The sequence below is a fragment of the Macaca thibetana genome, chromosome 17, assembly GCF_024542745.1.
Source record: "Macaca thibetana thibetana isolate TM-01 chromosome 17, ASM2454274v1, whole genome shotgun sequence".
Taxonomy (NCBI): domain Eukaryota; kingdom Metazoa; phylum Chordata; class Mammalia; order Primates; family Cercopithecidae; genus Macaca; species Macaca thibetana.
Window position 1 is genome coordinate 30,363,376 of NC_065594.1, and position 25,134 is coordinate 30,388,509.

Consider the following 25,134-nt stretch of genomic DNA (forward strand, 5'->3'; position numbering starts at 1 on the left):
TCCCAGGGTTCAAGCGGAAGGGGAACCATGGCCTTGACCAGGGCGGCCTGGGTCGAGACCCGAGCGGCCTGGAGCGCCACCCCGGCTCCCCTGTGGACCTGCTGTGGTCTGGGCAAATTGGTTGACACTGAGAGAAAGGACTTTCCTTCCTTGGAAGAAATAGTCAAACACATTTTAAATCCACAGAAAAACTCCAGCTCATCGACAGCAAAGTGTCCTGTCCGGTAAAATGAGGTAGCCCTGTAAAGACATTAGGAGAGGAAGAGAGTCACTTTGTCCCTGAGGCTGGGTGTGCGTAGTTCTACCACTTCCCACCATTTCGGTGCTTGGGAGTAGGGCCTCCATGGCGGCTGGCTGATCCAGGCAGGATCTGGGGCAGACATCCTTACTTCATAGACAAAGTCTCCCCAGGAACCTGTCCAGAGTAGCCGTGGCTCCATTTAAAAGCACGATTTAACAGGGTCCTTTTTTCTCATATTGCAGGGGTTTGCAAACCAGGGGACCACAGCATTTTAGCAGCACTACCTGCAGGCCCTCCTGGGTGAACTAGAGCTTAGGGCAGGGGGAACAGGCTGTGATGAGGAAGATTTGTAGTCTGAGGACAGAGGTGGTCATGATGACAGAAGGAGAGCTTGCCTTGACCAGAGTTGTGGCTCATAGCAGGCGAGTCATTCCACCGCCAGTGTCAGCATGGGCCTGCAGGCAGGAGCCACGCAGCCCGCAGCTTCTCTCTGTGGCTGATCCACTGCTAGTGCACAGGCAGGGTGGTTCGGCTGAGATTCGGGGTTCTCATTGCCCATCACTGTCCTTCCAGGACATGTCATGCTCAAAATCTGGCTTTGTGTCAGCAGAACCTTTACAGCAGGAGGCAGTGTGGCCAGAGATAGTCAGTCCCCAACCAGAGGCACATCACCAGCGCCCTGCCAAGGTCTTCCACGTTACCTCATTTAGTTTTCCTAGTTCTTCCAGAGGCAAGTATGCCCCATTTTACAGAGAAAACCAAGATTCAAATCAATTTGTTTGCTCAAAGTCACCCAGCCAGTAAGTGGTAGAACTGGGGTTGAAATGAGGCCTCAGAGATTCTATCTGAAACCTGGACTCTGTGCCTTCAAAGCCCACAATCTCTCCACTTTCACCCCAGAGCAAGAATATAAAGGGGAAGAAACCTGAAAAAGAGAGGCTTCCCAAAGTGAGTCAGGGACTAAGCAAGGAGATCATGGTGGTCAGTCCTGTCATGCTTGATCCTATTTAACCAGGCAAAGATTCTTATCCCCATTTTACAGATGAAGAAACTGAGGGTCAGAAAAGTGAAGGACTTGCCCAAGATCACACAGCCAGATTAGAATCCAGGTGTTTTGAGATCTGCCAAACTTGAGGTGCCTACTCTCTGTTAACCAGAATGGACTTTGACAGTCTTGACTGCAGTGAGATGATGGGACACAGACTGGCAGGGCTGAGCACCCAGGGTTTTCTGACCCCCCAAACCCTGGGAATCCCAAATGCAGCGCTTGGGATTCACGCGGTCCCTCTGCTGTTTCTGCCTCCTGACACAGGCTCTTCTCCTGGAAGCAACTGTGGAGAATGCACATGAGTCCTTGTCTCCCTGGCACGCAGTAGGTCTTCAGTATGTTTAATGAATAATTCCATTAACTACTATTCAAATGTCTCTTCACAAGGCTCCATTTTCCCCCACAATGTCCTTGCAAAAACTGTGGCTGTGGTGTCCTTATACACAGAAAATCCAGGAACACCGCAGCCCTGAGTAAACCACAGCCTCCTTCCGCATCCTTTGACTCTGACATTCTACCGATCAAGGTGAAATGAGACCAGCTCTCTGGCCTAATGGGGTTTGCCAGGTGCACATCCTTTTGTTACATAGCAAGTAGGCCCCAAGCCATGGACAAATGGCTACTGTATGAATTACAGATTTATTGCTGATGTCCACACTTCATCAGGTTGATTGCCACAGGGGTGTCACAGAAGCTAAGCCACTTAAAACCGTGCCTGGAAGAACAACCTTCCTGGACCCAATGATAAGCCCAGTTATCTAAAGGGGCCATGGCCCATCATGGGTCCTAAAGGCCTGGAAGGTCGGCTCCTTTCCTCACCCTTCTTAGGGAACACAGAGGGTGCACTTCACATAACAGGGAGAGTGTGCACTTCACGAACCGCAGCATTTTTCTCCTGGATCACAGAAGGGATAAAACAGAGGGAGGAGACATAGGAGCCATCTCTTTATACTTGCATGGTGGAGTTGCCACTGATTTAGAAAATTACTTTGAAATGTGTTGAACAGTTTCCATCAGTGCCTACAAACCAAGACATTCCAGTCTTCAAATCCACAGCAGCTTTGCAGAAGCTAACGAGATTTGTCTGTGTCACATTATAACAACACATTTCTATCTTGGGCCATTCCCTGGGGTAAGAGGCACACACGTTAGCCTCCTGTGAATCCTGAAGAACAATGTTTCACCACAAAAAGTAATATAGAGCTGCATATACTTTTTTTTAAATTCAAATATCCTAAATTGGCTGATCCCTTTAGCCACTAACTGCGAATAAGGTAGAAACATCAATCTGAAAAACAGTGATATCTTCATTGATAATAATATCAGACCACATGATGTGGGAGCCAATAGAACACACCAACACAAGGTGCAGGTATTAGATCCCTTTTATAAATGAGGAGACTCTTACTCCTTCAAGCTTGTTATTTTCATAAACTGGCAAGACGGATGAGAACTAAAAAAAGAATGATGTGCTGTTAATTCTGTCACACCTTAAAGAATGTTCCCTAAGAGACAGGTAGCAGCGGCAGTAGAACTCAGTTTTGGCAACCAGCCAGAAAGGGAGGACAGAATTCCCAGGTACAGTCCCAAATGCTGGCCGACAAACTTTGCATATTGTGTTCAACGTCCCTTACAAGGAATACAGTGTTACACACACACACACACACACACACACACACACACACACAACATATGACCTCATGCATGTAATAATGTCTGCAGATCTATGTAAACACACAGAAAAAGGTCAGAAGCATAAACAGTAAACCACTGTGAATAACTGTTCCCTATGAAGGCAGGTACAGGGATATGGGGCCACTGGGGCTGGGGTAGGCGTAGGTAGGAATGTGCCGCAGGCAGGCGTGGGAAGTATTTTCATTTCCACTTTATACTCAAATATTGCCTTGCCTTTTCCCCCATTAGCAAGTTTTACCATTATAATTTTAGACTTCTTTTTAAAACTTCTTAAAATTCAAGAAGTATTATTTGAAATGAAAAGTAGTTTGCTCTCCAGAAGTCCAGAGATTTACAAAAAGTAGCATGTAGGGGATAGATGAGCAGGAAGGAGTAAGTCCACCAGGGAGCAGAAACAAAAAGGACAGAGATGATGTGATGGTGGTAGCCAATATTTTTCTCTTTTGGAATATTTTCTTTAAAAATTACAAAAGCAAATTCACAGAAAAATTAGATCATGGAAAAAAGAAAATCATTAGTCATTATAAACAACGGCAGAACTTCTAGCCCAACAACTGCTAGTATTTTGGAGCTTTTCTTTTAAGTATATGCATATATACATATGCATATGTGCATGTACACAAATTTTACATGGTTGCAATAATCAGGCACATTAAGTGAACACATCACATTTTGACATAAGCATTCTTTCTGTCACCATTTGGTCTTCAGAACTCTCATTTTCACAGCTGAATTATAATCCACAGAGTAGGTTATATCCAACTATATTTCTCTACATCTTGTTGGATATTTACTTTCCACTCATAACTAATCCTAAGACACATGTCTCTCCATGAAAAGTGCTTTGTTTTATGCACATATAGATCTCTTGGAATAGTTATTTAATTAAAAAGCATAAGCAACTTTTTGGCTTTGAGGTAAAATTGACTTCTAAATGAGTTGTATCCATTTCCAGTGCCACTAGCAATGTGAGAGTGGCAGTTTCACCACACCTAACCAGCACTGGGTGGCTGAAAGACTAATGCATTTTTATTACTCTCATAGGCAAAAGTGGAAATTATTTTAATTTACATATTTGATTGCCAGTGATATTGCCAATTCTTTCTAGACTCATTTCCCAGTTATATGTTCCCCTTTGTGATTTGGTTTTTATGACCCATGATACGGATTTATTTCAATTCAGAGGAAGCCCACAAAGAAAGCTGCAATTTGAGAAAATAGCAGTGAATCTGCTTTTTGATTCACAGAATTCACTGTGTGAATTTGCAGATTCAGATATGCTACAAAAGACCTATTCACTACTATGGTGGGGACTTGAACAACTCACAAAAAACTGCATGTTCCTTGGAGCCCTTTGAAGTGGCAGCTCTTCCAGGAGAGGGTCCCTCCACAGCAGGAGATGCCCAATAGAGCAAATACGTACTAACGATGGATTCACGTCAATGCAATTCATTTAATGATTGACTAAAATCTGTAATGACACAGATTTTAGTCAATTTCTATACCTTCTACTAAGAAAATGGACATTTTTTTCTTATTTGATAGAAAGTTTTCTTATTTGTTAGAAATCTGAAACAGGAAGAGATTGGGGTAACAGGCTGGGCAGTACCTTCTCTCCAGTGTGAACAGGCAGTGACTTAAAAGTCCATCCTTGTGCATGCTGTGATAGGACTGTGTGTCTCACACCTGCCTCTGCACCTAGAAGGGCAGTGATAATAGCTCCTGCTGCTTCCTATCCTAGCAGCTGAGTGATAATAAAGGGCACGATGGGAATTAATCAATAATATTTGCCAAATGACATGCTCAATGCATTTTCAATTTTCAATCCAATTGATATATCTCAGTGGTTCTCAACCAGAGGTGATCTGACCCCCAAGGCACATTTGGCAATATGTGGAGACATTTTTAATAGTCATGGCTGGGGCAGGGCTATTGATAAACAGACCAGACATGCTGAAAAACATCCTGCAAGGAGCAGGGCAGTCCCCAACAACACAGTTATCTGCTCCAAAATGCCAATAGGACTAGATCTGAGAAACTTTCTATGTCTGTCTAATGTTCCCAGTTTTACAGTTCAAATTTGTAAAATTCTACCTTTTTTTAACCTCTGAGTTGTGTCATGAACCAACAGTAAACATATATATATGTGTGCGTGTACACATATATATATTGTGTTTTTACTGATTGGCTTGGTAAATTAAACTATTTATTCCTAAATCAACTGTGAGGACCGACTCACTCTTGGTTTTGAATAACATTGAATATTAGACATTAACCATCCCCATACCTGTTCCTTCAAAGCAGATGTTAACTAGTATTGTTGAATATTTCCAACAAACATTTTGGGTGCTCAGGACACAGTCCTTTCTTACTTGTAGCTCTCTATGTAACCTGTGCTGTTTTCTCTCCTAACTATGCCCGAATGCATGAATTCAGTGGAGGTTATTGCATACCTACTGTGTCTCAGGGTCATTCCACAACCTCCCTAGGATGCCTTCATTGTCTGGCTCCTAGGAAATGAAAAATGCACTTCCTTTTAGCTCTACCACCCCTTTAAAATGACCAAGTCAAAGCCACTTGCTCAGAGCCCCAACAGGTAAGACACGGAGGTGACGTCTGTGGTCCCCACTCGCTGTCCTGCAGCCGGCAGGTTGTTTCTAAGAGTCCTACACAACGTGCCTTCGCCCTGCAGTCATTATTCCTTTACAACTGTTCTCCAGAAAACCCACTTGCCTTAGACTCAGTGAAGATTGTTTTCTTTCCCGCCACACAATTAAGAAAAGCACTTCCACAATGCAGTCATTTTCTTTCCAGGAAGCATAAATCAGCACATTGGCATCTTCCTGGGAATGATTTCAAGAAACCCTCTGCTAGGACTCTCTCCCCAACTTCACAGGCTGTCCAGGGCTGCCGGACTCACCTGAGCTGAGCAGGGTGGGATCCAGAATCGGGCAGCACTCAGCACCTCTGTGGTCCCGGTGTTCAGGCCTGACTCTGTGAGGTTCCTCTTCACTTGGGGCTCCCACTCCCTGTCGCACGCTTTCTTTCTCCCTTTCTCTCCTGCAGCACAACAGCAACTCGTGGCTTTTCCTCTAAGGAGCGGGTTCTCTCCATTTCCCACTCCCACGTGTCGGGTGAGCAGCCCCTCCGCCTGCTCATACCCCTGCAGTGTTCCCTAGGCCCGCAGGGGGGCAGCAGAGCGACCCCGGGAGCTGTGGAAAGATGGCCGACCCCTTGGAGTTAGGAATTCCCACGGGAAACATTTCATTTCAGTCCCTTAGGCCCTAAACCTAGGGACTTAGTTCTGGTGCGAGCCCCTTCTCACCCCTTGCTCTTCCTGCATGTTGGTGGCACACAAGGATGAGAGGACCAAACAGCGGCTGCTTAGGAAATAGGGTGAAAGTACTCAAAGTGGGCTGAGGATATGAGAGGTGCCCTATGGACTCGAGGACTGCCACCTAGAAAAGGGATTAAATTGATTCCCGGTCATTGCCGGCGACAGATCTGAGGCAGAATGAAGTTACAGGGAGGCCGAATTGTGCCCCATGTCATAAACTTTGTAACAGTGGCCTTCTTAGACCTGAAGCAGGCTGCTTTGTGAGGCTGTTGTGTGTTGGTGTTGTAAGCAAGCACCTAGCAGAAGTTCTCAACTGCTGATGTGTAAGAAGTGCCAGAGATTCTTTATTGAAATGCAGATTCCTGTACCACCTCCCAAAGATTCTGAATCTGTAGATCTGGGCCTGGGCCCAGGAATCTGCAGTTTAGACTCTGCTAAGTTTCCTGTAGGTGCTCCATGAACCACACTTTGAGAAACTGGTGTCACATGACATTAAAGGCATTCTCCAACCCTGACATTCCAGGTTTTTTGTTGTCATTTTGGTGGAAAAGGCCAGTCTACTGGGGAGGGACTGGGGTGAGGCAAGAGAAGAGCCTATTATGCAAAATGTAAGGAGCTGCTCCCTCTGAAGCTACCCCTGCATTGCATACCCCTGGGAGGGCACCTCTCTGGGCTCACTCTAGGGCTGGCCCTGCCACTCTCCCAGTCCTGAATTCAAGCTGACCACTTCACACCACAGGACAGGGTGAGGCAGAGGAGCAAGGCGAGGAGACCTGCTGGAGGAAAGGACATACAGTCACAGTCACCAGCCACATAACAGCATTTCAGTCAATGATGGACCACACGGATGGTGGTTCCTTAAGATTATAATGGAACTAAAAAATTCCTATCACTTAGTGATGTCGTAGCAGTCTTAATGTTGTAGTGCAACACATTACTCATGTGTTTGTGGTGAGGTTGGTGTAAACAAACCTACTGCACTGCTAGTCACATAAAAGTATAGCACATACAATTATGGACAGCACATGATACTTTATAGTAATAAAAAACAACCAAGTCACTGCTTTATGTATTGACTACACTATACTTTTTATCATTATTTTAGAGTGTACTCCTTCTACTTATTTAAAAAAAAAAAAAAAAAAAAGGTTCACTGTAAAAACACCTCAGGCAGGTCTTTCAGGAGGTATCCAGAAGAAGGAATTGTTATCATAGGAGATGACAGCTGCTACCTATTATTGCCCCTGAAGACCTTCCAGTGGGACAAGATGTGGAGGTGGAAGATAGTGATACTGTTGGTCTTGACCCTGTGTAAGCCTAGGTTAATGTAATGTATGTATAATGTATGGGCTAATGTATGAGTCAAAATTTTTTAAAAAAATTATAAAGTAAAAAAGGTACAGTAAGCTAAGGTTACTTTATGATTAAAGAAAAATATTTTTAATACATGTAGTGTAGCCTAAGTGTACAGTGTTTATGAAGTCTATAGTAGTGTGTAGTAATGTCTTAGGCTTTCACATTCACTAATCACTCACTCACTGCACCTAGAGCAACTTCCAGTCCTGCAAGCTCCATTCATGGTAAATGCCCTATACAGGTGCACCATTTTTTAATCCTTCATATTTTTACTGTACACAATGTTTAGATACACAAATACTATGTGTAGTATTTTCTATGTTTAAATACACAAATACTGTAGTGTTACAACTGCCTACATTATTCAATACAATAACATGCCATGGTCTCTGGCCTTTTAGGAACAGTACTAGTCCCTAGCCTTTTAGGAACTGGGCCCCACAGCAGCAGATGAGTGGCAGGAGAATAGTCATTACCACCTGAGCTCCACTTCCTGTCAGATCAGCAGTGGCATTTGATTCTCACAGGGCCACAACTATTGTGAACTGTGCATGCCAGAAATCTAGGTTGCATACTCCTTATGAGAATCTAATGCCTGATGATCTGAGGTTGAATGGTTTCATGCCAAAACCTTCCCCATCCCCACCCTCATGAAACCGGTCTCTGGTGCCAAAAAGACTGGGGACCACTGGGTGTGTAGTAGGCTATACTATGTGAGTTTGTGTGAGTACATTCTATGACGTTCACACAATGGCAAAATTGCCTAATGTCACATTTCTCAGAACATATCCCCATTGTTCAGTGATGCATAACGGTACTTGAATCTTCTCTTATCTCACATTGAGTGAGTGGAAGCAGAGTGACTGTGAGCAGCGAGGTCAGAGCCTTAAGGCTTCCCTGCTACAATGGTGGGGGTCTGGGAGCACAGAGTGACCATTAGCCTGGCGTGGACGTGGCCAAAGGGACAGTAGTCCTTTTTGAGCACATTTTAGCCCAGACATCAAAACAAACAAAATTTCGGGTGATGAGGCAGTCTTCCTGGGAGTTCAGGAAGGGAGAAAATAATGGCAGGTCACTCAGGAGCTTTCCCACATGTCCCTGAAGATGCAGCAAAACATCAAAGAATATTTTTCCGCCAAACCAGACAACTGTATTTGTGAGTATAGAAATAGGAGATTTTTGTCGGGGAGAAAGTAGGAGTCGTCTTTGGAAAGTGATTATGAGACTCCAAAGCTAATGATAAATGATAGTAATAATAATAGCTGTATCAGTTAGGAAAACAGGGGGAATTTGATATAGGGATACAAGAGCCACAGAAGAGCTGAAAAATCACGCACAATGTTATGGTGGAGTAACCCAGAGATTAGCAACTGAGAGTGGAAGCAGATGCTAACTCTAGAGATGTGAGTGGAAGACCACCACTGGAAATGCTGCCCAAAGCAAAGTAGGTGCGATTAATACCCCCACTTCACAGATGAGAAGCATGAGGTACAGAGAGATTAAAGGCACATGGCTACTAAGTGTGTAATGAACTTAAACTCAGACCATGTGATAAGAGTCCACATATAGCACCACTACACTACTGCCATATGAATAAAGGGCACATGGGGGGAGATGACAGTAGAATTGAGTGAAAGCTGAATTCAGAGTATAATTTTTTTTTTTTTTTTTTTGAGACAGAGTCTTGCTGTGTCGCCCAGGCTGGAGTGCAGTGGCGTCATCTCAGCTCACTGCAAGCTCCACCTCCCAGGTTCACGTCATTCTCCTGCCTCAGCCTCCCGAGTAGCTGGGACTACAGGCACCCGCCACCAAGCCCGGCTCATTTTTTATATTTTTTAGTAGAGACGGGGTTTCACCGTGTTAGCCAGGATGGTCTCTACCTCCTGACCTCGTGATCCGCCCATCTCGGCTTCCCAAAGTGCTGGGATTACAGGGGTGAGCCACCGCGCCCGACCCAGAGTATAAATTTTTAAATGCTTGTTTTTAGTTGAGGTGGTTCTCCTGGTAAAAGCGAGTTCATTCATTCATTGAATGAATACTGCTGACTCCAAGTCAGATACTGTAAGTAAAAAGATTACTTAATAAAATTCAATGTATCCCGTAAGTAATTTTGATGCAAAAGAGTAGTGAGTGAATGAGCATGTGCCTGAGTTTAATTACAAAGGCAACTGTGAGTTAATGAAGGTAGGCCTGACTTCTTGATGGAAGCTGTAGAAATGAAGGGAGATACTAAAGTTGCCCAAAGACCAGATTGTGCACCCCATAAGGAGCAATCAGAAAGCCGAGGGACACTGATGAGTGTTCACACTTTTTCCCAAGATTGCACAAAAGGTTGTCTTTGTCTTCATCGTTGCTTGTGTGTTATTCCTCAACAAATTAATTCTATGTAAACATCCTAATTCTTTTCATGCTTTCTTTGGAAGTTTTCCATTCTGATGTCACTCTTCTATTTGAGTCACCTTTTCTATATTTACCATCTATTCATCCTGGCGGCTTCCTAATTTGGGAGAAAACCTTCAGGGTTCCTCACTTTGACTTCTACCTGAGTCAAAAAGCATTTCAATAGAAGTTTTCATTTTCTTTTTGACTTTTCCCAGCATTTTAATTTTCCGGAGGACAATTTAAGAAAAAGAGAAACAGAATGTGTGGTCCCAAAAGTAGTTCACAGTCCAGAAGAAGAAGAATTAAACGACAGGCAACGCCTGACCCATGCTGCAATCTTGAGGCCATTATGCTAAGAAATAAGCCAGCCACAGAAAGACGAATGCTGTATGACTCCACTCACGTGAAGCATATCGAATAGTCTACGCTCATAGAAATGGAAGTAGACTGGTGGTCACCAGGGGCTGGAGGAAGGGGAGCAGGAAGAGCTGCTGTTTACGGGGTGTGGCATTTCAGTTTTGCAAGAAGAAAAAGAGATTGGTTGCACAACAATATGAGTATTCTTAACACTACTGAACTGTACATTTTTCAGTGGTTAAGATGTTGAGTTTTATGTTATGTGTATTTTAGCACAATTTAATAAGCAAACAAACTCCTGGATCTGAGAGGCTGGGGGAGTCAAGCCCTAACATTCTAAGGGCGCTGTGGAACCGGATAGTTGTCCAAGGTGCTCCGGAAAATCCCGGGGTCTCTTCAGCCCCAATTTCAGCGGTCACAGAGGCACTGTGGGAGGGAGGATGCGCGGACACGCCACTGTGAGGTTTCCCGCCTCAACCCTTTTACTCAGGTCTAAAGTGGCGCCTTGGAGTAGGCGTGAGGAAAGGAATAACTCCGGTCTTCGTGTCCCTAACCTACGCTCCAAGCCCGAGGGTCTAAGTTCCCAGGAGCGAGTGTCGGGGTTGGGAAAATTCACAGCGCCACCTGCTGGCACCTCTTTGCCCTCCTTCCCTGCCGCCTCCTGCTGTCTGTGGCCTCTCGGTGGGACCTGGGCCGTCTCTTTCAGAAACAGGATGGCCGCGGTGGCTCAGGCCTGTGATGGAGCACTTCGGAAGGCCGAGGCAGGAGGATCGCTTGAGCCCAGGAGTTTCAGATCAGCTCAGGCAACGTATTGAGACTAAAGAACAAAATAAAAAATTAGCTGGGCATGGGGGTGAGTGCCTGTAGTCCCAGCTACTTGAAATGTTCCCCTGGAGAAAGAAAAACTCTTCTGTAATTTTGTTTGAGATAGCATTAAGTTTATACATAAATTTGGGGAGAATGGCATTCCACTATTATCAACTACAATTGTAAGTTGTTTCTCTCTCCTCTTCTTTATTAGGTATTCAGCCAAATCACCTATAAGTAATAATGATTTCCTTCTAATATTTATACTCGTTTTATTTCTTTGCCTGATTAATTGGCTATTATTTACAAAACGGTGAGTGCTATCCACTTTGTCTTGTTCTTTATTTTAATAATGTCTTCTGGGATGTTTTTAAAGAATGTAAAAACTAGGCCGGGCGCGGTGGCTCAAGCCTGTAATCTCAGCACTTTGGGAGGCCGAGACGGGCGGATCACGAGGTCAGGAGATCGAGACCATCCTGACTAACCCGGTGAAACCCCGTCTCTAGTAAAAAAAATACAAAAAAATAGCCGGGCGAGGTGGCAAGCGTCTGTAGTCCCAGCTACTCGGGAGGCTGAGGCAGGAGAATGGCGTAAACCCGGGAGGCGGAGCTTGCAGTGAGCCGAGATCCGGCCACTGCACTCCAGGATGGGCGACAGAGCCAGACTCCGTCTCAAAAAAAAAAAAAAAAAAAAAAAAAAAAAAAACTAGACAAGTGCCCTGTCCAGTCAGAATGAAGGCACCAGTCAGCTGGTACACTTACATCAATGTGCAATTATGGGCACACAGTAAGCCCTGAGTCTTTTGTCATCAAGCATAATGTTTGCTGATTTGTAATAAATTTTAAATACTATTTTAATTCTTATTTTACCAATGATTTTTTCTCAGGATAGAGTCAAAGGTCTTTATAACTTGGTTTGGACCTATCTTTCCAGTCTGGTATTTCTCAACATGGCTCATCAGGCACCTAGCCCCACTAAGTCCTTCAGCCACTGTCCAGCATTTGAAATGCCCAGTTATGTGAAACAAGAGTTTCCAGATCTGATCCCCGCAGCTCCCATGCCCTTCTCGTGGGATGTTCTCTGTCTGAGAAACCCTTCCCACTAATAACTTGGAAAAGCCCCCAGTTTTCAGGACGTGGCCTGGTCCATATCTTCTCTGAAGTCTTCTTTGGCTATCTCCTGCTTTCTGTGCAATCAGTTGAACTCCAATCAAGAAAGAGTTGGTCCCTTTCTCCTTTGCACACCCTCAGTGTATCCTGGATACACTTCTAGTATGGTGTTTTTTACACTATATTTGCATTTGTTTCCATTTCTTCTGCATTTGTGGACTGTGAGCGCTTCTTAACACTGAGCACAAGGTTTGATGCTTAATTAGCACTTGACCAATATTTGTTGAGTGAATTCATAAATTAATGAATGAAAAAGTAAATGACTGTCACTCTTAGCACAAAGATTTATCATGTAAAACTAATATTTTTTAAAATGTTAAATGGTTGCATTTTCATTTGCCTTAACTTTTGATGCCATGGTAAAGAAAAGAGCAAATATCACTGTTCCGATGATCTATTGGAGCATAACTGCGCCAAAGAAAGGAGTATGAAAAATTACGACCATTAATTATTATACTGTCTCTCAGTTCCAGGGGTTGGCAGGGCTCCACTGGGAGGTTTTCACTTGGGTCTCTCATACGAATACAGACAGATAATGGCTGGGGTTGCAGTCATCTGAAGGCATCCTCACTCACATGCATAGTGGCAGCTGATGCTGGCTGTGGCTAGAACCTCAGCTGGGGCTGTGGGCCAGAACACTACATGTAGCCTCTTCATGTACCCTGGGCTTCTTCCCAGCACAGGGGCTGGGATTTAAGAGCTAGTGTACTAAGAGAGATCCACAGGAAACCATTCACCTTTTATGATCTAGCTTCAGAAACAGTGGTGCGCTTTTATTTATCAACCAGGGGCGTGTGTGTGTGTGTGTGTGTGTGTGAGAGAGAGAGAGAGAGAGAAAGAGAGAGAGAGAGAGATTTGCTGGACCCCATGATATAGATAATCTCTCTTTGGTTGTTTTCAGGCTGTGAGCATAGAGCTGCGAGAAGATTAGCATTCTCTGGTTAGCCGGTAGAAAGGGCTCCAGCACCTGGCTGCCCTCGGCAGTTACACAACATCAATTTCCCTGCACTCTGTGGGTTGAAGCAACAGAAGGCTCACCTGGGTTCAAGTGGAGGGGATGACTCTGCCTCTTGATGGTGGGTTGGACAGGTCACAGTGTAAGAAAAGCATATGGATGGGAGATGTTAAAGCCGGCATTGGAAAATCCAATCTGCCACAATCACCAAGAACAAAGATCCAAAGGAATGCACAGAAGAAAATGGAATGTAGAGAAAGTCCCCTGAAATTGGCAAGGTGAGGAAAAATTCTTTCTTCACTGGAGAAGAAAATGGTAGGAGAAGGCAAGGATGAAACCTCTGCTGGGATAAAAAGTATGATGGGGAGAGGCAAAAGAATAGAAACCAGGTATATATAGAGAAAATCTGAAAGTAGAGCTCTTTCCCCCTGCTTTTTACTTGAAACTCTAGAAATAGAACATTCATTCATTCGTTCGTTCGTTCATTCATTCATTCATTCATTCATTCATTCAGTAACTATGTGTATTATGTACCAGACACTGTTCCAAGTTCTGGGAACAGTAGACAAAATAAAAATCTCTGCTACATTCATTTGCTGCACTCATTTGCTCCCCTAACAAAGTAACAAAGATGAGGTGGCTCAAATAACAGCAATTAATTTTCTCATGGTTCTGGAGGCTAGAAGTCTAGAAGTCTAAGATTAAGGCGTCAGTGGGATTGGTTTCCTATGAGGCCTCTCTCCAGGCTTGCAGATGGCTGCCTTCCCTGTGTCTTCACCCTGCGTGTTTCCATGTCCTGATTTCCTCTTCTTGTAAAGATACCACTCAGATTGGATTAAGGCTCACTCTAATGACCTCATTTTAACTTCATTACCTCCTTTGCAGTGAGCCGAGATCATGCCATTGCACTCCAGCCTGGGCAACAAAGCGAGACTCTGTCTTGGAAAATAATAGTAACTTCATTACCTCTTAAAGGCTCTATCTCCAAATATAGTTAGTACATTCTGAGGGACTGGGGGTTAGGGCTTCAGCATATGAGTTTTTGGGGCCACAACTCAGCCCCCGTCACCTGCCTCCACGAAGGTTATATTCCAGCACCTCACAGGATGCCTTTCTACCAACATCACGTGGCTGAAGCAGAAGGGAAATAGGGGGGAATGGCGCACCCAGAGGGAAGCCTGCAGGCAGTAGCATGCTCCTCGACGCGGGGAGACTCTGTGGAGCAGGTCATGCTCCTGAGCTACCCATGGGATTGGGGTGTTGCTCTTCTACAGCTGGGACCCAGCCTCACATAGCTTTTCCCCTGCCCTCTCCTGCTTCCTTCATTCCCCTGCTCCAGAGAGCCTTCCTCTTCCCCCAGTAAATCACAGGTGCTGCTTTGAGAGACTTGTAAAAACAGTCACATTGCGTTACATCAAGAGGCACTGATATCTGGCTGACCCATACTTCCTGGTGTTAAATTAACCATTATATAGATAATAGCCCAATCCCTCTATCATACAGTGATACATTCCACTTAGAGACAGAGCATAATCTATGTGGTGTTATTTTGAGACACTATGTGGTTTCCCATCAACCATTTTTCTAGTGCTTTCAAAACCAATGAACCAACTTGCCAAACTAATCACTGAAGTAGGAATGTGAAATGGCAGTTTCTTTCTGATTCTATCACTCCTTCTACAGAGATCCATCAGCATTCTTCTCCAAAGCTTTCCCACACCAACTGGGGCTTTGGCGTCATGGTGTACAGTTTCTAAAGAAGAGGCAGGATACATTATTCATTCTGTTTCATTTAATTTTCAAAGAAACTGACTTAATAGCCTTAATTGTCACCTTAAATGGTGACAAATGAGTTTTTTCTTTATCATTTTTTAGTACCATGAATTGTTAGAGATTCCATGGATTTCAAGCAATTATAAACATTATTCTTTTTCTTTTCTTTTCTTTTTAGACAGAGTCTTTCTCTGTCACACAGTGCAGTGGCATGATCTCAGCTCACTGCAACCTCTGCCTCCCAGGTTCAAGTGATTCTCATGCCTTAGCCTCCCAAGGAGCTGGGACTACACACACTAAGTTTTATATTTTTGTAGAGACAGGTTTTGCTATGTTGGCTAGGCTGGTCTGGAATTCTTTGCCTCAAGTGATCCGCCTGCCTTGGCCTCCCAAAGTTCTGGGATTGCAGGCATGAGCTACCATGCCCGGCCCCCTGTGTCCTTTTGATGTGACATAAAAGTTTCCTTGCCTTCTAAAAAAATATATCACAAGTTCACTTTATACTTTCCAACCCCTGTGCCTAGAAAATAGTCACTTATCGGTGGAGTCCTGGCTCCTCTTCGTGGGGAATAGTATTAGAGACTAAGATCTGTGGATAGGGGTATGCATTGCTTCTGTGATACTGTTGCTACCAGTCCATTTCAATAAACAAAGCTATACCATATCTATTTTTAAAATCACGAGTACTTTTTGATATTTAAAATTTAAATCCAATACTATACTCTTTTGTGTAATTTATTTGATTTTTATCATTGTATCTTTTCTTTTATACTGAAAATCTTGATTCCTAACATTATTAACATAATTATTTATATGTTTTGTCATACAATAAAAAGAAATGTTTCAAAGTAACAGTACAGCACTTCCACAAAAATAAAATGACTGAGTTGAAGTTTCAAATATATTTGAAGTTCTTTTCCTCTTTAGAATATATCCCGCTAAGGAGGGTGACTCAAAGAAGTGTACCCTAGGATCATGTGAAATAATCCTTCCTTTGTAGGGGTATGGTATATATTTGATGTATGACTATGTTCATGTGTTCATTTCCAATTTTAAGATTTGTTTAAAAGAAGAGGTACTACAGCACTTTGGGAGCCCGAGGCAGGCAGATCACTTGGGCCCAGGAGTTTGAGACCAGCTGGGCAACATAGCAAGACCCTGTCTCTACAAAAAGTACAAAGATTAGCTGGGTGTGGTGGCATGCACTCGTAGTCCCAGCTACTCGGGGGACTGAGGTGGGAGGATCACTTGAGCTTGAGATGTGGAGGGTGCAGTGAGCCATGATCATGCCACTGCACTCCAACCTGAGCTACAGAGCAACATCTTGCCTCCCCCGCAACCAAAAAAAAAAAAAAAAAAAAAAAGAAGAAGAGGAAGAAAAGGAATAATAATAAGAAGAAGAACTACATTTGTAGTCTTTTTTTTTTTCACTTAATAAGGTATCCTGGGAATCTCTCCAAATCAGCACGAAAAGACCTTTGTTATACTTTTTTTTTTGAGACAGAGTCTTGTTCTGTCACCCAGGCTGGAGTGCAGTGGCATGACCTCAGCTCACCACAGCCTCCACCTCCCAGGTTCAAGCGATTCTCCTGCCTCAGCCTCCCGAGTAACTGGGACTACAGGCACATGCCACCATGCCCAACTAATATTTGTATTTTTAGTAGAGACGGGGTTTCATTATGTTGGCCAGGCTGGTCTCAAACTCCTGACCTCATGATCCGCCCACCTCGGCCTCCCAAAGCACTGGGATTACAGGCGTGAGCCACTGCACTTGGCCTGTTACACTTTTTTTTTTTTGCAGCTGCACAGTACTCTGCTCTGTGGATGTGCCACAGTTTATGTAAGTGGTTCACTATTGCTACAAAATTGAGTTACGTCCAATCTTTTGGAATTACAAACAATACTCCGATGAATAATCTATACAAGTATCTTTCTGTAATTGTGTAGATGTACCTGCTGGATAAATTTCTAGAAATGGAATTGCTGGGTGAAAAGGCAAATTCATGTGTAATTTTCTTAGTTTCTGACAAATCCCCACACATGGGGGTTATAACAGTTTGTATTCCTAGCAGCACTGTATAGCAGGGCCTACTTCCTTCCAACTCTGCTAACAGAGTGTATTGTCAAACTTTTGGATTTCTGCCAGTTTGACAGATGAGAAATGCAATGGTTTTCTTAATCAAGTGCGTTTCTCTAATTATAAGTATGGTTGATTTTTTTTTTCATACATTTAAGAGCCATTTGCATTTGTCTGCAACCAATTTATTCGCATCCTTTGGCCATTTATCTGTTGTGTTGGTGGTCTTTTTCTGCTCAATTTCAGAAGCTCTTTATAAAATGGGCACTGTGGATATAGCAATGAACAAGACAAATTCTCTTCTTTCACGAAGCCTGCTTTCAGTGCATGATTCCTTTATGGCTGGTGTGGCTAGAAGCAGTTCCCTTCTTTCAATACAGAGACTGAGGCCACAAGCAGTGATTATTATGTTGTCATTGTCTTCATCTTTGAGCAATTTTCCAGTTTGATCTACTTTTCCAGGAAAATACAGTTGACCCTTGAACAAAGAGTGCTTAGGAGCACTAAACCTCTGCATAGTCAGAAGTCCATGTGTGACTTTTAACTCCCCAAAAACTTAGCTACTAATAACCTAATGTTGACCAGAAACAGTAGCATAGTCAATTAGCATATGTTTTGTATGTTATATGTATTATATACTGCGTTCTTACAATAAAGTAAGCTGGAGAAAAGAAAATGTTAAGAAAATCCCAGGCCAAGCACGGTGGCTCACACCTGTAATCCCAGCACTTTGGGAGACTGAGGCAGGCAGATCACCTGAGGTCAGGAATTTGAGACCAGCCTGGCCAACATATAGTGAAACTCCATCTCTACTAAAAAATACAAAAGTTAGCTGGGCTTGGTGGCGCATGCCTGTAGTCCCAGCTACTTGGGAAGCTGAGGCAGGAGAATCGCTTGAACGTGGGAGGCGGAGGTTGCAGTGAGCCAAGATCGTGCCACTGCACTCCAGCCTGGGCAACAGAGTGAGACTCCATCTCAAAAAAAAAAAAAAAAAAAAAAAGAGAGAAAGAAAATATATTCACTATTCATTAAGAGTAAATGGATCATTATAAAGGTCTTCATCCTCATCGTCTTCACATTGAGTAGGTTGAGAAGGAAAAGGAAGAAGAGGTGTTGGTCTTGTCTCGGGGTGACAGAGGCGAAAGAAAATTCATGTATAAGTGGACCCTCACTGTTCACACCTGTGTTGTTCAAGGGCCAACCATAATATATCCCTAATGGAATAAATTAATTTTCCAACATAGGGGAATGTACACTCTGGCAGTAATTAAAAACTGTGTTCTCAAAAATGTGTAAAGAAATTGGAAAGCGTGAATGATATATGAAAAAGCAAGCCACAAAACAGCATACGCAGAATAAAACCAATTGCATAGAATATATGTAGTCATAAGCATAGGAAATATATTAGAAGAATATACCCCAAAATGTTCATACTGGTGACCTCTGAGTATTGGGATATGGTTGATTTTCATTTTCTTCTTCATCTTTGCTCTATTTTCTATTTCTTTTTACAATGAACATGCATTACCTTGAAAATTGGCAAGAATGGTAAACTATTTTTTAAAATAATAGCATTGAAAAAAATTAAGTAAATTTGTGTCACTCACGAGGACTGATTTTAAAATATTTAAGTTAAACTGCCTATCTTGAGTGAACAGAAAATACTGATTTGGTACAAAGTGTGTGGCAGGGGGAGAAAGTATATCCTTTTCAATCCCATGAGCTCGCTGATGTTAACGGATTTATTTTCTGTACTCCATTCATGCTCAGCAATAATAATCTTATTGCTATTTCCTCCAGAGGCTATAAGGCTTAACTGAAATAGAAAACATTTTATGAATTGTGAATCACTGAGGATCCCAAAGTTTCATGTAAGAATACTTCCCCAACCCATCTAAATCAACTCCAGCTCAATTTCACATTTCTATCAGTGCATGATCACTTTCCAGGTATTGAGGCTGGGTACTTGAAACCTTTCCTTCACTTCCTTCATCTTCATGCCATGCAACCTTTTGATCACCTTTTGCATCTTTCTTCAAAATATTTATTGTAGCAATCTGTTCTTCTCTGACTCCCCAGCTATAATGCTCATTGTGACTCAGGCTATTTGATGCCTACGTTATTATAGTAACCTTCTACTTTAGAAAGGAATGATCTCTGAGCAAAACTGCCTTGGTTCAAATCTAGGCTCTACTTCTGTGTAGCTTTAGGCAAGTTTCTGAAATTCTCTATGCACTTCCTTCTTCATATGTAAAATGGAAATGGCATTAATACCTAATTTATTGATTTATTCTTAAGATCAAATGGGCTATATATGCAAAAGTACTTAGGACAGTAACTGAGTGCAAAGGAAATGATCAACAAATGCTAGTTATTTTCATTATTATTATTGATTTATTTACCGCTACTTTGGGCCTTTTGATTAGGTCAACATTCTCAAGTTCTATTATGTCAGTCTTTTGGTTATAACCCCCATGCAAGTGTTGCTCTAAGTAAAGGCTGATTAGGTTGTTTTGGGCAAAATGTTGTATTTGGAACAACTTGAGGAACTGGACATCTCAGAGATACCTAGGCAGGGAGAAAAATTTTGAGACCAAGACCTGAACAAGCAATAAAGACAGTGGAGATGAAGATTCATTTCCCTCAAATCATTTGTTGATTTCAAATTGAAAGCAGTGTATGAAAGGCTGAGACGTCTGAACAGAGATTTCAGCAATGTAAAGGAGTCTAAGGGATAAAACTGTACATAAGGATCTATCAGGGAGGAGAGGTTCTGAAAAACATCACAAGCTTTTGTTTGAAGAAAGCATCAACTAAAGAAGCATATCGCACAAGAAGTGAAGCCCAGTTTAGAATTATCTCAATTCCTGACTGGATTAAAGTAATTGATTTCTAGCCTCTCTGCCTACCTGAAGCAAAAATAAATACCTCTGGAAGAGGGTAACATGCTGAAGAGCCTCAGAATATTGGCATTCTATCAAAATAACAAGCCAATAAGAAAATAAGTTTTGACAGAAAACCAAGAGGGAATAAAAGACAAGAGAAATATATCCACAGAAGATCTAGATCTTGACTAGTAATAAGACATAGACTTTAAAATAACTACAATTAATACATGGAATTAAAAATCAAGATGGATAAATTTGGTACCAGAAAAATTGAGAACCAAATGAATATCCTAGATTGGAATAAAATTTAATAAATAAAATTAAAGACTGAATCAAAACAGTAGATTAGACACCGCTGAAGAAAGAATAGTGAAATGGACTATAGGACAGTAGAAAATATGCAGACTAAAGCAGAGAGACAAAAGAATGGAGAATTAGAAAAGAGCATAAAAATGTTAATATAAGGAATCCAGTGAAAATGTTTTAACATATATGTTATTGGAATTCTGTTAAGTGAAAAAGAGAAGAAGATGAGATGACTTATTTAAAGAAATATGTCCAAGAATGTCCTAAAAGTGAAGGTTAATAAGATACAGAGATGTAATCACCTGATGGGTTCTTCCTGCCCCTGCACAGAAAAATCAATTCACTGAGACCACAGCATTGCAGTAAATAAATACTTTAATTGACAAGAGGCCAGCTATATGTGAGATGGAGTTATTACTCAAATCACTCTTCTTGAGGCTCAGAGGTTAGAGTTTTTACAGATGATTTGGTGGGCAGGGGACTAGGAAATGAGTCCTTCTGTTTGCTTGGGGATGAAACCATAGGGGTGTTGAAAACGATTCACATGCACTGAGTCTGCCTTTGGGTGGGGCCACAGGACTGGCGGAATTATAAATCATGGATTCAGGCAGAATCAGTCAATTGCCAGAAAGTCTGAAAAAAATTCTCAAAAGACCAATCTAGGTTCTACAGTAGTGATGTTATCTACAGGAACAATTGGGAAGTCATAAATCCTGTGGCCTCAGGCCACATGACTCCTGAGCAGTAAGGGATTATAGAAACCATACCTACATTTTATCAGAACTCAGCCCCCTCCCATAATCCTAATCTTGTGGCCTTTCATTAGTCTTACAAAGGGTGGTTTCAGTTCCCCAACAGGGAGGGGATTTGTCTTAGGGAGGGATTATCATCATCCTTGCTTCAAAGTTAAAGTATAAATTCCTCCCAAAGTTATCTGGGTTTACACCCAGGAATGACCAATAACATCTTGGAGGTCAGAAGCAAGATGGAGTCAACTATGTCAGATTTCTCTTACCGTCATAATTTTGCAAAGTAGTTTCAATCATACAAGAAATGCTTCAAATCCCAAGCATGAAAATACAAAGGAAAGCACATCTAGCTGCCGAAGACCAAAGGCAAAGTCTTAACATCGGTTGGAATTTTAAAAAGCATACTTCCTTCAAAAAGCAACAATTAGATTGATGCTGACTTCTCAACCGAAACAACAGAAACCAGACTAACTGAAAGAAAATAAACTATAATTCTCTAACCAGTAGAAATATGCTTCAAAAATGAAGGCAAATGGGATTACAAAGGATCATATGTCTGAATAAGAAAACAAAGGCACTTCTGTTTGGATTTCATGTTGTGTAGAACCTAATTATGTTTTGCTCCTTTCTATTAAAAACTTAGAGCCAATATTAGATAATACAAATTCATCAGAGACAATTGTTGATTTTGCTATCAATTGTTTACAGAGATTAAAATTCATTTCTTATCTATGTTTTGAAATCATATTACTATGAAATTCTCTATAATGTAAAGAACAGGAAAATGAAAGTGGCATTTGTTTACACAGCAGAGGAAACACACTAAGCAAACCATTCTACTGATAACACCTGTTAATTGGCATAAAAAAAAAAGGGCAAAAGTATTTTCAAATAAAATAAACAAACACTGAGAGATTCTATCACAAGAGCCATACTAAAGAACATGATTTTTTGAGTACCTGGAAAATTATCCCAAACAGAAGCACAGAGATGCAGGAAGAAATGAAGAGTATGAAAAAAGGCAAAAACATGTGTAATTACAAATGTATATTGACAGCAAAATCTTGTGGAGTCTTGAATATACGCAGAATTAAAATTTATGACAACAAAATGAGAAAGGTAAAAGGGGTATAAATAGAGTTAAAATCATCTAAGATTCTAGCATTATCAGAGAAGTGGTAAAGATAAAAATCCATTAGACTTTAACAACTCAAGGATGTCTATTGTAATCTCTAGGATAATTGCTAAAAGAATATATAACTATGACATAATAGAGGAAAATGGAATAATAAAATTAATTAATCAAAAAGAAAAAAGGAAAAGTAACATTCAACAGGTAGGGCTAGAAAAAAATGATAAGAAAATAGATTCAAATCTAATATAAATCAGTAATTATATAAAGTTTAAATACTTTTAAAAACCAAATAAATGACAGATTGTATCAGATAGAAAAAGCAAAAACTCAACCATATGTTAATCACAGGAAATACACTTTAAATATAAGAGCACAGAAAGGTTGAAATAAAAGGATGGAAAAGATACACCATGCAAACACTAATAAAAGCTGATGTGCCTATACTAATATCAAAGTAGAACTTAAGGAAAGAAGTATTACTAAAGATAAAAAGGTGGCATTTTATAAAAATCAAAGTGTCATTATGCCAAGAAAATATAACAATTGTAAATATGCATGTATCTAATAATATAGCCTCAAAGTATATGAAACAAAAACTGACCTAACTGGAAGAAATAGATCTGTAAGTACATCTCTCTCAGTAACTGATAGAACAAGCAGCCAGAAAAATCTATAAGGATATAGAAGATTTGAACAACATAGGTAAAGATTCAACCTAACTCAGACACATCTAGAGAGAGAACACTGCATCAAGCAACTGAAGAATACCAATTATTTTCAAGTGGACATGGAACATTTACCACAATTGAATGTATGCAGGGCCATAAAGCAAGTCTTAGCAAATTGAAATGATTGAAATCAGAGTATACAAACCATATACTCTGTGCAAACCATAGTGAAATGGAGCTGGAAGTCAGTAACAAAAAGGTAATTGGAAAATCCACATATATTTGGAAATTAAGCAATGTACTTGTAAATAGCCAACAGATCAAAGAAGCAATTCCAATGGATATCAGAAAATATTTTAACTGAATGGTAATTAAAAGGTGGCATATCAAAACATGTGAGATGCAGGTAAGTGTACTTAAATGAAAGTGTTGTAGGACTTTCTCCTCAGTTCAGCTAAAAATCGGGTTCTTTGGGTTCTTGTCACATAACCAGGAAAAGATTAGGCTTGTGGACACACAGAAGGGTAAGAAAAATGAAACGTATTGGGTGTAAAGGGAAAAAAACTCAGCAAAGTGAAATGGGTTCCTGTTAACAGGACTTCATCTCACAGATTGAATCCTAGGTTGCCACCCAGAAACATGAGACGCCAAGCTCCTTCCCCCTGCAAACAGTGCGTACTTCCCGAGGTCCCGTTCCATCCACCCAGTGGCAGGTCGGAGGTTCTCCCAGGAGCCCTTTTCACTTGGCTGTTTCGGAAACTGATAGTCTTAAGCACACATATTAGAAAAGAAGAATGGTTAAAAACCAATGATTGAGACTTCCAGAATGACTGAGTAAGGGTTAGGATGGATTCTCTCCATCCTCAAAGAATTGTTACTATTTGACCTGTTTGGCAGTTCACTGAAAAGCTTCCTTCACAGAACTTGTCTTTATTTGACTTGACTCAGAGCTTACTCTGTGCAAATAACCCTATCCTCAGGGCATTTGTAAAAAAAAAAAAAAAAAGTGGTAATTGTTTAATATCATAGCTGCCTGATTTGGCATTACTAGTTGGGGTTAACCAGAGGCTTGACCAATAACTGAAAAAGAAAAACTGGAGAATAAGACGGAAACTTTGAAAAGTTTTGATATATTCCTGAGAATTTGGGTCACATGCATGTGACTCTGCACATGGCTGAGAAAGACCTGAGATGGCCATAATCTCTCACCTCAGGTTGACATTGAGGCTCTCACAAGAAGGAAGTGAAGGCTAGGCAGAATCGTAAACTGCCTGCATGATCACTAAAGGTATGCCCAACCTGCACCCCCACACCCCCAACTACACACACATGCGCGTGCGCACACACACACACACACACACACACCCTCAGCAAAGGAAAGGAGACATCAGTTCATGGAGATCTCTGTCCAGTCTTAGCTGATCGTTAATAAGCAGACTTTAGTGCCCACACATGACAAAAAATACAGACTTAATAGAACTTGTCCAAGAAATGAACAAATTATTTTTCGCTAAATTTGTTTGCTCAATGAACAAATAGCAACAGCAACAACAATAAATGTCAACAACACAACTTGGGAGTGGGAATCTCATTTTTAGTTACTATATTATATTAAGTGTCCAACTTCAACAAAAATGTTTGAGGCGTACAAAGAAACAGGGAACCCTTTATTGCAAACAGAGTTATATATAAAGGGGGAAAAGCAGCCAATAGAAACTGTTATTCTATTTTATTTATTTATTTATGTTTTTGACACAAGGTCTCACTCTGTCACCCAGGCTGGAGTACAGTGGCACAATCAAAGCTCACTCAGCCTCAGCCTCCTGCACTCAAATGATCCTTTCTTCCTCAGCCTTCCAAGTAGCAGGGACTGCAGGCATGCACCACCACAACTGACTAATTTATTTTGGTTTTGTAGAGACAGGGTCTTGTTATGTTGTCAGGCTGGTCTCAAACTCCTACGCTCAGGCCATCCTCCCTCCTCGGCCTCCCAAAGTGCTAGGATTACAGGCATGAGCCACCACGCCTGGCCTGAAATTGTTATTCTCTGAGTAATTGTCTTTTTGGTTATAAACTGTCTCTAAGGAATTGCAGACATTGGGTGATTAAACCAAGATTTTTAGTCAGCTACTACAAATGTAGTTAAAGAACTAAAAGAAACCATTCCTAAAGAATGAAAGAAAAACAAGGC

The 25,134-nt window shown here is 41.5% G+C and overlaps 2 protein-coding genes across 2 annotated transcripts in view; one reads left to right on the top strand and one right to left on the bottom strand.

Moving 5' to 3' along the window:
- The window catches only part of LOC126940470 (peptidyl-prolyl cis-trans isomerase NIMA-interacting 4-like), a 1,058,238-nt gene that overhangs the window by 774,667 nt on the left and 258,437 nt on the right, over positions 1-25,134 (top strand). The window lies entirely within an intron of this gene.
- The window catches only part of ATP7B (ATPase copper transporting beta), a 207,371-nt gene that overhangs the window by 26,203 nt on the left and 156,034 nt on the right, over positions 1-25,134 (bottom strand). The window lies entirely within an intron of this gene.